This window comes from Chroicocephalus ridibundus, chromosome 1 (genome assembly GCF_963924245.1).
Source record: "Chroicocephalus ridibundus chromosome 1, bChrRid1.1, whole genome shotgun sequence".
Lineage (NCBI taxonomy): Eukaryota > Metazoa > Chordata > Aves > Charadriiformes > Laridae > Chroicocephalus > Chroicocephalus ridibundus.
The window spans coordinates 151,958,120-151,972,269 of record NC_086284.1 but is presented as its reverse complement, the minus strand read 5'-3'; the positions used below and the strand labels follow the sequence as shown (position 1 = coordinate 151,972,269).

Sequence of the window (14,150 nt, the reverse complement as noted above, 5' to 3'; positions counted from 1 at the left end):
CAGTAGACCATTTTCAAGGAAACAAGATATTAAAGATAAGTGCATTTCTTCAGTGTGCCAAAATGAATCTCCACTACTTAACCATACCACAAGTAGTGAGCATAAGCCCAGAAAAGAGTAAAGTAATTAAATTTCAAACTGTAACTGTTGCAGCACAAACACACGAAAAACAACCCAAAAGTCTTACTAATGCAAACTGCAAGCACTGGATAGTGCTGCTCTAGACTCTATGCAACAATAGTAGGAAATGGAATTGTCTTGCTTTTTTCAGACAAAACATCCAGAATATGAACACACTGTGAACACTAAGCATCTTCCAAGTAGCCTGTCTTCCACTGCTTCCACCGCTGGAGAGGGTACAGCAAAGGACTACGAAGATGATTAGGGGATAGGAACACCTCCCTTATGAAGAAAGGCTGAGGGATTTGGGTCTCTTCAGTCTGGAAAAAAGATGACTGAGGGCGGATCTTATCAATGCTTATAAATACTTAAAGGGTGGGTGTCAGGAGGATGGGGCCAGGATCTTTTCCAGCAACAGGACAAGAGGTAATGGGCACAAATGTGAGCGTAGGAAGTTCCACCTAAACATGAGGAGGAACTTCTCTCCTTTGAGGGTGGCAGAGCACTGGAACAGGCTGCCCAGAGAGGTGGTGGAGTCTCTGTCGACATTCAAAACCTGCCTGGATGCGTTCCTGTGCAACCTGCTCTAGGTGACGCTGCTGTGGCAGGGGGCTTGGACTAGATGATCCCCAGAGGTCCCTTCCAACCCCTACCATTCTGTGATTCTGTGAAAGGCAGAGGAAATTTTCACTGTGATGATAAAATCTCCTGTGCCAAACCTGTTTCACTAAGGACTAACAAGCACAGCCCCCTCCTCTCATAGCCCAGGTCTGAAATTCTGCTTCCCCCCCATCACAGAACTGGCATTTACAGGACAAGCAGAAAGTAAATGGTTCACTTTCTCTCTGATAACTATTACACAGAAAGGAAGCTGTCTAGCACTTAAATGATTGCGGTGGGGCTTTTCCTTCCCATTAACTAACCTTAGGCATTCCGTCTGTATTTTCAAGTCTGACACTTCACTGGGGTCAGAGCCTTAGATTTCTGGCCATGAATCATCATCTTCTGTGGAACGTACAGAATTCACAGCTCATTGTAGATACCAGAAAGAAACACGAAGTTGACATCTGCCCAGGGTCCCAAAACAACTTCAGTGGATCATCTGAACACAGGTTTGTGAGCAAGGCCACTTGGAAAGATACAACTATCAGTGTAGCATAATGAAACTGATCCCCATGAGAAATAGAGAAGGTACCTTTGCCCACAAATTCCGGCTGCAGCACTTTCTGGGCTTAGAGACTTCTGTAACAGTCCCATGTCATAAAACCCTAGGGACTACTAGGGAAAAGGAACAAGATCCCATCAAAATAGGGAGACAGCAGATTATTGCTACTCCTACGCAGAGCAAAAGAGAATTCAGAAAGTTGCCTTTCACTTGTCCTTAACCAGAGATCTAGAGTGCATGTGGAAGCTAAAGACATAGATCAATCACAGAACAAACACCTCCCAGGCCTCCAGTCAAGACACAGTTCCAGATTAGATTTGTGGCCTCTCTGCTAACTGCTGAGAAAGGAGAGGATTTCTGTCTTCTGGGGAGAACTTGCAAAAACCCACAGTTTATAGCAGCCAGGGTACACAAATTTGTTAGGATTATTTTTTTACCACTGCTGTTTACCAACAAAGCAGCCCAAGTTGTGCCTTCGTATCCAGCAAGTCAGCCATTCAAAAAAAACCCTACCCAGAATATGGTTGTGAAATGTATCTCAGATGAGACTGTGAAAGAACTAGCCAGATCAGGAAAAGGAGCAAGTCGTTTGCTCATTTAAGTATTTTAAAAAAAGTCAGAACTGAGCCAAAAAAAGCCGCCATACACACTTCCTTCAGCTGGCAAACTGCACATTTTCATATTTGTCCCTTATGCTCCTAAGTAAAACCAGAACACAGCAATCAGTCTAGGGGTTGTTTCGATTTCTTTTCATGCCTCATCACCAGTGTCAATATTGATCTAGGAATAATTTGCTAATTATCCTTCTACAAAAACAGAAGTGAGCACTTCTACTTATGTAGGAAAACTTACCCCTCTCAATCAGAAGTGTTAAAAACAGTCATAAAAATCTGGAGTCTTTCAAAAGTACAATAAAAATACAAGTCAGGTTTACTAAAGTGAATAAGTTGGCATTAGAAAACAGAAGCCACATAAAGCTGTTCTGCCTATTTTCCTTCTGAAGGCATTAGTACCAATTTTTTTTTTTTCTTGCTACTCTGATGTTTCATCCCTATTAACATGTCAAGGAGGAGTGGAAAGAGTTCTGTGAGTTTCCATACATTAGCCCCGGCAAATTGAGCTCCCTCTTTTCTATTAAGTTAACTTGAAGCACACAGAAAAAGGTCTCTGAGACACAACCTAAAAACTCGTAGAAGTCATTTCCATAAATTAATTTGCAAGCAAATAACTCAGTGTGACCGTAAAAAAAAAAAAAAAAAAAAAAAGATGCATAGGAACAAGTAGGGAAGAAAGTATCTGCAGTTCTACTAGGCAATATTAAAAAATGAATACCTGAGGGCACAGTGATTTCAAGAGAGGAAATCCACCCATTGGGAAACATCATAACTAGATGTAGCGCACACTGTCTTATACCAGAAGCAGAATGCTACTTATTGCAATATGAAGGACAGGATCACTCACTGCCTTGCAAAAAGGGTGCGCATGTGCATATTGATCTTCAAATATCAACTCCAATTCAGTAGAAGTCTGAAATTCCTGTTATTGAACTACCTATTAATACCAGTTTCCACTGTATGAAACGGCTCATGCATTGATTTTCCCTGCCTCCAGTTTGGGGTTTTTTTCCACCTGTTGTAATAAGACACCTTAAGAAACCAGCAGGTATAACTGCTGCCAGAACTACTATTATACCAAAAACTGCTATGCTGCGTATTTCAGTACAGGTCCTAGTTTCAACTGAGACCGACAAAGTTATATGCAGTTTAGGCACTCAGTCATACAGCTAACAACTTTTTTAAAAGGTAGTAGCTGGGAGGTTTGCAGAGAAGAATCCAAATTTACTCTATACTCGGCACTCAAGATCTGTGTGCATTATACTGACAACGCCACTAAACAGTCACAAACTCAGGAATGTGTCTTACTTGGTTTCCTGAAAAAGAGCACTTAGTATTACAAAATTACAAAAGGGGCTAACTGATTAATAACTCAGGGCTGTCCTGAAGAATAAAAGGCTTCAGAGGTACAGTTAGAAGTGTAAACAATAGAAACTTTCAGACAAAAAAAGACAGAATAGACACTGAACCAACAGCTTAAAAAAAGGTACCGTGAATGTTAAAAGCAAAACAGACTGCCTCCATTAAGTCAGTCCTCTGAAAAGGCCAACACCTTTTAAAAACAAGACTACCAAGAAAGAGACAATAAGAGAGAACATGGTATTCCCATTTCTCAAATTATCAAAACTCTGTAGTAAAATCATAGAATTTCCCTGAGTCTGTGGTCCCTCCTGTGAATCAGCAGTCTTTTCAGTGTTTAAATCAGAATGATAGTGGCACCAACAGAAACATTTCAGAACCAAATACTGAGGCTCTTGCTATAACATAATTTTGTTAAAGGAACAGAAGTGGTTCATGGGGACCAACAGGTATGATGGAAATTTCAGAAACACTACAGGTGTCAAGGAGGGACTTCAATAACACTATAAGCAGGCAAATAGCACACACTATTAATTGCAGAAGCATTCTTGCAACTGAACCCCAACTTTTAGCAGATCGGATTTTGTAATGTAACTATGAACAACCAATCCCTTAAAGAAAAGCAAGCACAGAGGGTGGGGGGCACCTTCGTCACAGAATGGGCTCAATGCATACAACTCTAGAAATAACTTTCCCAACATGCAGTCCAATGAAATGGCCAGCTTCATCACCAGCCATCCAAATTCTAAATCAAAGAGTATATTAAAAAGGGTTGTTGGGGGTCACTCTAACACCATTCACTTTCCCACCTGTAGTATTACTTGGCTTACTTACTTGGGGATGTAAACAGTGTCACACAACGGTGGTTCCCATTCAAAAAGTCAGCAAAGACAGGAAGCAGGAGCTTTATATTAAGATTTTCAGCAAGTGGACTACCGCTTATGCTTAAAAAAACCCCATAGAGTTCATGTCTCTTTTGGGAAGGGAAGGGAAGAGAAGAGAAGGTAGAAATTTTTTATTTTGCTTTTTAATACTGTTCTGCAAGCATGCGTTCGTACACACTCTATGTGCCAAGTGGCACAGTTACAAGCTATCACAATTTTCCCAGACCTGCATCTGTTCACACCCACACTAGTATCTTGCAAATCCATATGCATATGTAAAAACAGATGTAGGGCTTCATTAGTATATGCATAAATATTCATTAGTTGCTATTCATGCCCACAAACATGTATATCACATCTGCAAGGTAGTGAAAAGTTCCTTCTTAACCAACTGATCCCAGGAACAGGAAGAGACCTAGATTCTTATCCTAGCTGTGTCTAAGCTTATGAAGGTCAACTACAATACGATAACAATGCATTTCATTTACCTCCCTTCAAAAACTGAGGGGACACAGACTTTTGTCCCTTTTGTAAAACGGGCGGAACAACTAGAGATTAAAGAACTTCAGTGTAATGTTAGATCAATAGTATTTTCACTGGTTTAAAAGGTAACGCTACTGTCCTAGATAAGAACAGGCTACAGACAAAAATCCTGCAATGCTGCAAATGGCTATCTGAACTGGAGAGCAAAGTACAGGAGAAAGACAGAAAAGCAACTACCAATATCATTCTCCTGCACGCTCCACCCCAATTTGTACGCAAGTTCTGTGAAACAGGAAAGATAGCTGGGTCCTTCCTTTCCAATTTTACTTCCTTTCGATTTCTCTTTTAGGCTTTGAATAGCTGAGTAATATTGAGACCCATCTAGGTTAGGACCTCTGATTTTTCAGTAGCATTTATTTTAAGACTACACTGACTACGCCCGGTTTACACTCCTCCTTCACAGAGCAGGCAGGGAATCTTATTTCAAGTTTCTCTGTAGAGAAGCAAGAAATTCCATCCCTGAAAGTGGCTGGTCATCTTTAAGCGGTGAGACAAGTCGCCTCCTGTCATTCTCTGAGTACAGTGAGGGTTTAAGTCAATTCCACCTGAGCACTTCACAAAGTCCTGACATACAGTCCACTCCTACTTATTGCTACTTGAAAGCACCATCCTAAGGCCACAATGCAGTAAAAGGCGCCTTTCTGAATCAGTGCAAAGCCTTGTGAAGTAATCATAAAGAGGAACTGCATGGCTAGAAACATCTCAGTGTAACACAAACGGGTACTCGGAATATCCAACTGAAAACTAGCCTTACCAAAAAAAAAAAAAATCAACACCACTTTTTATTGTTCCAACGTTTTACCAAGCTGGTTCTAATCACCAATTAACAGGAAAATGCAGTCATTTCTTCAATTATTAGAAGCCTCAAGTTTTTCACATATTCAGTGGTAATTAAGACTGAGCAAGTAGCACATATTTTGCTAGTACAAATATTAGGAGGAGGTAATACAGGAAGAAGTAATTTTTCCTTATAAAACCAGTAGATACAGACAGAAGTGACCATGTTCGCAAGTGCACCTGAAGAAGTTCACTGAGCTAAGAGGGAAAACAGGCAGCAGCTAACAGAGCAACTACGTTCTCTCAGAAGTACTGCTCCATCCACCTCTCAGCCAGGGCCCTAGAGACACAGAATGTGGTCGGAATACAAGTCGAGGATCCAAAACCCTATACCAGAAAAATAAGAATAATGGTTCAACAGAAATAGTGATTTTATGGCACCTCATCTAACCACTAGCTGTATTTCCTCTTCTTTATTAACTTGCATCTGTTGCTTCTTTCTTTTGTAGAAGCTATAGTCTTTTAACACTTCTCTTGAAAATGTTTCTCCCTTTTCTCCACAGGTATCAAGTACATTCTCCCAAATACAAGACCATCAAGCAAAAACTTTTCTTTGTTATTCACTGTGCTCCCCCCCCATACCCCAAGAAGCGCTGACAGTAACCCCATCTTCACTTCACCATCAAACCATCCCCACCTGACTAGTAATGCTGTTACAACAGCTATGGGACTACACAGTAAACTTGAGCAGGTTCACTATCTTTTATTGAAGCAAGGCTATTTTTAAACCCAGATCAGTTTTGTGATCACACTGGGCTGTGTGACAAGAAGAGAAGAGGACGCAGCACCCCAGGACAAAGAAAATGAACAGCTGGAGGAAGGGGCACTGCCCAAGACACTCCTAAACTACCCTCACCCCCCTTTGTAATTGCTTTACTCTTGTATTTAGCTTTAATGATTGCTTCTATTGTTTCAGATCTGAAGAACCTGAGGGCCTTAAAGCCTGTCTATTTACTGAAAAGGAATGCACTTCACTGAACAATGTAGCTATAGGAAAGCTGTATCTAAAGTCTGTTTAGAGAACAATGAACAGTTGTCTTGATTTAGACTCTTCAGATCTGGAACTTCGCTACTTAAACCAAGAAGAAAAAACACAACTCTCATAGCAAGCGATATATTCACTTTACCCCACTGGCTCTGCAGTAACAGAGCTTAGCTGAGAGAAGTCCTGGTTTTAATAATGCTGCCATACCAGGGAAAGGAAAATCATTTTTAAGTGAAAAGCACAACAAGTCAAGCAAGAAAGGAATTTTGTTTGTTTGTTTCTAGAGTTGCCTTTTTATTTAAGAAAACACAATGGAAAGCATAAAAATCTCAGAAGAATGAAGCAGACAACAGTGCCCTAAGGGAAAGGGAAGGAACACAGAGGCTGCACTCCAAAAGCAGCAAGAATTATTACCCTGTAGATCGCTAAGTGGTGGGGAACCAAAGCCCCCCCCAGCCCAAAAGTATATATTTATGATTATACATGGGCTGTCTTCTCAATAGTTGCCATGCTACGGTATACCTCCTAAGCGTCTGTTTCACCCTGTTTGTGGGGCTTTTTAAAGTTAATTAAATACTCACAAAAAGAGATTCAGCACATCTTTCAGGAGACTGGGGACAGGAGCATTTACAAGATCACATACAAAACGTGACAAGAAGTAGTTATTACAATTTCACTGAAAAATCAAAATGGATCTCTGAACAGATGCAGGACATTTAAACTGCTCCTCCCTAACAAAAGGGCCTCCCAGAAAATATTTTCCTAAATACCAGTCACACACAGATTGTTTCAATGGAGCAGACATTCAAGGTCACTCAACCCCCAGAACCCTGCTTTCTCCTCTAGCTGGTTTCTGTGAATCCGCAGATACAAGACCCTTAAAACCTTTCTCCATATCATCATGTCCAGGCACTAGCATCAAAGCTTGCTATGTTTTACAGACTCTAACATTAACGAATGCTTCATCCTACGTTCATCCAAATTCTCAGTAACTGCACAGCTATTTAATGGATTTCCCCTCCAATCTTGGAATAACACATGCCACGTACCATATATTCACTCACCCAGGAGCTCACAGCCTGCCACCAAGGGGGAGGAAAAGGTGGCGAACAGCTCTTAATTCTTCTGTGTTTGGCTGAACAGCATTCTCCCTCCCGTGTGCTGCATTCTGTATAGCCACTGCAGTGCTCAGAGCAAGCAGCCTCGCAGGAGCAGCTGGAAAACAACCTCGCATCTTCTAAACTGAACGTAAGTGTCCATCCCAGATTGAGGGTGGTTCTTTCACAGTAAACCTATCATCTACAGCTCCCTTAGCCAGAGGGAGGGTCACAGTGACAAGTGGCCTTTGGAAGGTGATAACTAGGGCAAGAGAGAATAATAAAGGCAGAAAAATTACACACGCATGTGTGTGTGTGTAGGAAGGGAAAAGAATAAGTGGAGCAAATAATGAGAGAAAGAATGGAGTCAGTATACAAAGAAAATTATTTACTGAACAGACTATTTGTGCTGCTGACCTCAGTTCATTCCTCTCCAAGTTTTAACTCCTTACAGTCAGGGCTCTGCCTGGGAGAGAATGTCACAGCTCATTTCTGCCCACTACCCCCCCATAACCACTCTAAGACATAACCACTAGATCCTGCAGGTGAGGACACACTCCAGCAAGGGGCTGCTGCTCAGTTTCAGTGTTCTAGTAAGTTGTCAGAAATTAGAATATGCATACCAAACGGCTGCTCAGCCCGTTATGGATTTTTGTCCCCCTCCACCTCTAAAGAAAAGCCCCTTTGAACCCAGAGTTGAAGGGGGTGGCTAGGGTTCATATCTCTACCATTTTTAAGACAGTCACAAAAAAGGAGGCTTTTTTCTGCAGTACCTGAATATTATCAGCTTATAAAAAGTTAATGCCTGCCAAACATTCCTTTCCACAACAGGGACTGCTGTATGCAAGTTAATCTCACAACCATGACCTTGTTCTTGCCACCTAAAGATTTTGCTGTCACAACTGAAACTCCATAGACGCTGCTTGTGTTTGCTGTGCGTAATTGTGGCATACACTCCAATGTCACAGCAACTTGCATTTTGCAGGAGTTATCTCATCAAATGGCAACACTAGTATCTTTTGCATTTCTACTTGGGAAAACAGCAGAATATAATGTTTTACACCTGAAAACATATATTTTATTGCTATATCTTTTAAATCATTACTGCATTTGAGAACAGGTTCACAGAATCTACTTGCTCTCAGATTCCGTGATATTTATTAAGGATATTGCCTCCCTATTGGAGCCTGTATGATGAACCAAGCAGCAAACCTCAGTAAAATTGTGCAATATGCAGTGTAACTTAGCACTGGATGTCATGATTGTGTTACATGGCCTAGCATTTAATTTACAGCACTGAAAACACCTTCTAGCCCATACTACTGTAAAGAAACTTTTCTAAATACAAGCCAAAGCGTCTGACTTTGTAAATAGGCTGAAGGCTGATCCCTTTCTTCTGTCAGGTGTCAGGACTCCATTCAGTCAAGTCACAGGAATTAAAACTGAGTATCTGCAATTGCCATTGTAGCAAGTGAGGCACAATTCTAGTAAATAAATCAATCTAGCTTAAGCTAAGACAGCTGTTAGAAGGACCATGCTCAGCTTCCCACTCCTGTGAATCATTTCCTGAATTGCAGTAATTAGCACAGCATTGTAAGGCAATTCATCCTCAAATCCAACAGAAGAAATTAACACTCATCTTAGTTTACTGTGTTCATCTCACAGGACTTTATTCCCAGTCCATTTCAGAGTCTTCCCTTCAAGACCCACCTCTTTTGTGACACCAACAGGAAAAGGAACCACCAAGACCAGCTAGTCTGCAGCAGGCACTGGCCTGCTGGGTCCAGTCTAACCTATGCGTCTTGAACCTAGTCAGACATCTTGTCCTTTCCCATCTTCACTACTGTCTCTTTGAGCTTTGTTGTACTTCCTGTTTCTGAAATTCCTTGCTTTTTCTTAAAAGTCTAGAACCAAAGCACTATGCTCAAAAGCTGAACTCACCAGCAGACGCTGACTGTGAGAAAGCATCACGCCTGTAAGTTATCATCATGGTTTGCATGGATGCATACTAAAGAATTCACCACCAGCGTCCTCCACCATCAGAAAAGCCTGGACTGCCTGGGATGTTTTCCTGGATGCTGGTTGATCCCTATAGTTTTATGAAACCTGTTAGCTTCTCTCACCCTTGGAAAAAGTCTCACCCAGACTTTTGATATTACAAACCTTGAGCTCATTGAGAGTTTGATGAAGCATAAAATAAGTGCAGTTTAACAGTTAAACGAACAACAAAGGGCTTTTTGTGATAGCTGAAGAGTACAGGAACAGAGCAGCAAAGGAATGAGAACTTGGAAAGAGACAACCTCTTATATTTGGAGGTGACATTCTGCAACATTTGATTAATCATCTGATTTATCAGTGACATGATATGATTTCAAATGAATACAAAAACTTCATTAAGTGTAATTGCTGTACTGACACAACTGATCTGAAGACTTTAGATTAAGAAAGAAAATGATAAAAAGTAGAACCCCTACAATGCTACAGGAGTACAACACAATAAGGAAATCTGACCTCTTGAAAAACATTTTCATTGAAATTTTCTGGCAAAGGTTAAACAGTAAAGTTCCCAAATTTTTGGCACAAAGAAGGAAGACTTACAAACTACTTCTCCTCGAAAAAGTAAAATGATTTTGCTTGTTTAATAGCACCTTACTGCTCCGTGGGAGCTACAGTTCCAAGGTGACTATCTCAAGATGCAGCCCATCTTAAGATGTCAGAATTCATCACAGGTGAAAATAAGTCATCTTTTTATAGCAGAGAATGAAGGATAGTGCACAGCAGTTCCTGAAATTAAAAACGTTGGATTTTGACAATATTTCAGTTTGGGAATGTCGACAAGTTAAACTAGAGTAGAGGAGTTTTGAGGAAGAAAATTATGAAGTAAACAAGTTGTCTTCTAGAACAGTTTCAACAACACTTTCCACTAGCCTTAGAGAACAGAAGAGACAAATATTTTTTCAATCTACTCTTTTAGAGGATTACTAAACGTTTTAATTCCTTCTATCCTAACACTGCAGCATTTTAGAAGGCTGTTGCTTCAGTAACTATTTAAAAATAAACTCTCCAGAGAGCACACAGCACTAAAAACAAGCCTCTCCAGACTGATGAGACATCTAGACAATCGTCCACAAAAGGGAACATTAGCAGAAGAATTCTCCTACAGAGGAAGCGAACATCTCAAGTGACACTCTCCAAGCAATTTAGCTGGTTTAGATCACAGCTGAGACTACACCATTTCTAAATTAACATTAACTGGTTCCCCTCCAAGAAAACAATACAGCAAGCTGCACAGCTAATGCAGTCCATGAGACGTGCCCTGGACACGTTCTATGTTCCTACTGGCTCCTCCTGTTAAGAACAGGCTTATGGCTATTGCTAACAAAATCCAGTAGTTTCTACTCCTGCACCAAAGAAGGGTAAGACAGTAAACAGCCAGGAGGAAAAAATAGAAAATGCCTACGGGGAACATAAAAAAGAGGGCAGCAGACTAAAGGAAGGAAAACGTGTAGGAGGAGGAAACCAGAAGGAGCACTGAATAATGAACCTGAACAGTGCACTCTGAAGGCACCAAAAAAAGCCAGTTTTCCAAAAAGCCAGTTTTCCAGTGGCACCACGTCCTGAGCTGCAAGGATAGGATACCAGAAACACAGTTCACCGTCGCTGGGATGCCAGACTCCCTCCCCAGTGCTACTGCAGTTCAGTCTGACCATGCCCAGAAGAAGGTTCTGCATCCTGGGGAGGTGCTGGGCAGGAAGTGTACAAAAAGAGATGGAAGGGAAAAGTACAGCCAAAAGCCAAACAAGCAGACCTGGAGGAGATGAGAGAGGAGCTATATGTTGTACACACAGCACACTCATCAACTAAGATCTCCCTCCTGTCCCAGAGGGAACATGGATCAGGAGACTGCACCCTCCCCTTGTGAGCCACTCTGGGAATACACCCATGACCACAACTGTATGAAGGATTACATCAGCAGACTGTGACAAGCTGGCCACCTGTAATACCTTATCCCTCTTCTGATTTATGTAAGTCCCATCACTTACTGTCTAAGTAGGATTATGATACCAGGAAGTGGGAATAAGTGTGGTACAAGTGCAGAGAGGTGTCTGAGGGACAGTTCAGAAGCAAGTCCACTCAGTATCATGGAGCAAGCCCACAGAGTTTATATTTTGTAGCTTTAGAAGTGTCCCACTGAATTATTTGAAGGTTGGTTCACATTCAGAAATAAATCCCCTGTCAAATAATATTGTATTCAACATTCTGAACTCAAAACTTCCCAGCATTTGCCATTCTAAACATCAACAGAAAAATTGTATCAGCTTTCTTCCACTCTTATCTGCTTTATTTAAGGAAAAAAAATAAACCAACCCAAAACCAAAGCACAACCTCAGAGCATAGACTTCTTTACTGTGTTTTAATACAATATTTGGCACAGCAGCGTCCTGGGTGGGTCTCCAGGCATGTGTAACGCAACAGGCATTATACGCAATGCAAAAGCAACAAGAAAAGTATAAGATACAATGATGGCTCAGCTGTAGCCCATCTGTCTTTTCTCTCTGAGAGAACACTGAATACCATCACTGTAGAGAATTAGTGGAGATCTGCTACTGATGCTGTCACCTTCTGGATAACTCCTCCATTTTCACATGTACAGACTCCTCTCCTTCTGAAGTACTGGAAGCAGACCAGGTATCACTGACACACAGCCTTTTCCTATACTTCCCGGATGTGTAAGAAGTCCTGCTCTCCCCAGAAAGTCCACAGTATGTTTAGATTCTGTTTATAAGCAGCAAGACAAATGACACTTAGATCTAGAAGAAACTTGAAATACCAGGGCTCAACAAAGAAACTATACACAAAGGCTAACTCCAAACCAGTCTTTCTTTACAATCAATGCAGAAAGAGGCACAGCTCTAGAGAATTCTGAATGGGAGCCTCACTTAATTAGTGATTTAGCGTGGCTAAAGTGAATCATCAAAAGCACACCACGCTCCTTAAAACTGTTTACCCTTCCCTAACACAGTCTAATCTGGCTTTTCTTTCTCAAACTGAGCAGAACTCTGTTTATAGTAGATGAAGTACCATACATGATGTACACAGACTGTTATTAAAGAAAAAACTTTCTCCTAAAAAAAAAAAATTAATGAAACATTCTTGGATTTGACTGCTTAAAGCAAGACTCCTAGGCAAACACCTGCCTCCATTCCCAATTTCTGTGCAGATCACTACACGGAGAGGAGATGAGAAAGTCTACTGTCCTCTCCTTCATTTCTTCAGTCACGTAACCATCATGTTGCAAGACTTGGAGGACACTTCTCAACATGAGTTCCACAATAGTCTATTACATGGGTGTCACTGGATGGGTATCACTTGATTTTGCACTCTTTAACTGTGTTTGAGCCAAATTTGGTTTCTTGTTGCCTTGAGATTTATTTCTTTAATGAACCCTGAAAAAACATAAGCAAGTGTTAAATGGTGCAAATCGCTACAAGCTGCAGTATCTCACAAAAATGGAGCAGAGTTTATGCTATCCTTTTCACAGGACCCAACAAGAGAAGTCCTTTTTAACAGTTGCATAAGTATACGTAGCATATTTAGGAAGACTATAGGAAGACTAAGAGACAAGCAAGAAGGGCCTCCCAACCACCCCATAAAACCAAGGCAGTTCCATCAAGGCCATAAAGAGATAGAAACGTCAGATAGGACTCACATGGCCACAAGCACTTTTACTCACATGGCAGTATAGATAACAAGATACGATCCCACAAAAATGCTGCTGTTCTGCCTACACTTTTAACTTCTAGTAAGAAGTCTCCCCACAGACTCAGGGTAAAGAGATCTTTATAATTTAAAGGGAGGTCACTTTAAAAGTTATGAACTAAAGTTACTTTAGAAGATTATACCCTAAGATGTCCTCAGACACGCTATCCAAAGTTCATTCCAAAGCATCTTGCAGCCATGATGATAAAGGATATAACTAAGTAAAGCCTGAAAGGAAGAGATTTATTAAACATCTTCAATGCACTGAAATGTCCTCTTCTCGCAACCACATCAGCTCCCAGCAAGCCTAGCCTCACTTCAAAGCCCTGCAGATTCAGAGGAATTATTTCCAAACAGCAGGGCAGAAAGCAGTAATAAAGAACAATTTTCCTGCCGGCCAAAGAGGAAGTTGATGCAATAAGTCGGTTATTTCACAGATTTTAATTAAGCTGCACAACTGGAATCCTAATGCAGGCAAACACAGCTAAAGACCCATACCGCAAGACAAATATTCCTGAACTGATGTTGGAAACAGCACAGGAAACAGCAAGATTTTCCCTTTGTTTGAGATCGCCAGTCTAAACCAGAACTCCAGTACATAATATGCTACATAGGAGCAGAACAAGCAAACACACCTCTTGTACACAGAGACTCCAACTCAAGGGATGACAAGATTGCTGGACAAGTGGATCCAAAGAAAGAAGGGAGCACAGCAAAAAGGCAAACACACTCATGAAGTGCCTACTCAGTCCACTGCCAGGCTGTTCTGGTTCAGTCAGCTCTCAG

The 14,150-nt window shown here is 41.1% G+C and overlaps 1 protein-coding gene across 12 annotated transcripts in view; it reads right to left on the bottom strand.

The window, feature by feature from the left end:
* MICAL3 (microtubule associated monooxygenase, calponin and LIM domain containing 3) overlaps positions 1-14,150 on the bottom strand; it is a 166,621-nt gene that overhangs the window by 147,292 nt on the left and 5,179 nt on the right. The window contains exon 1 of one of the 12 annotated variants that reach the window (XM_063359133.1): positions 7,572-7,723. The exons of 10 other annotated variants lie outside the window; for them this stretch is intronic. The gene's annotated coding sequence lies outside the window, so the exon portion shown is untranslated. Of the gene's footprint in view, positions 1-7,556; positions 7,724-14,150 lie in introns of those variants that run through there. One more of the 12 variants, XM_063359141.1, reaches the window with a different exon arrangement.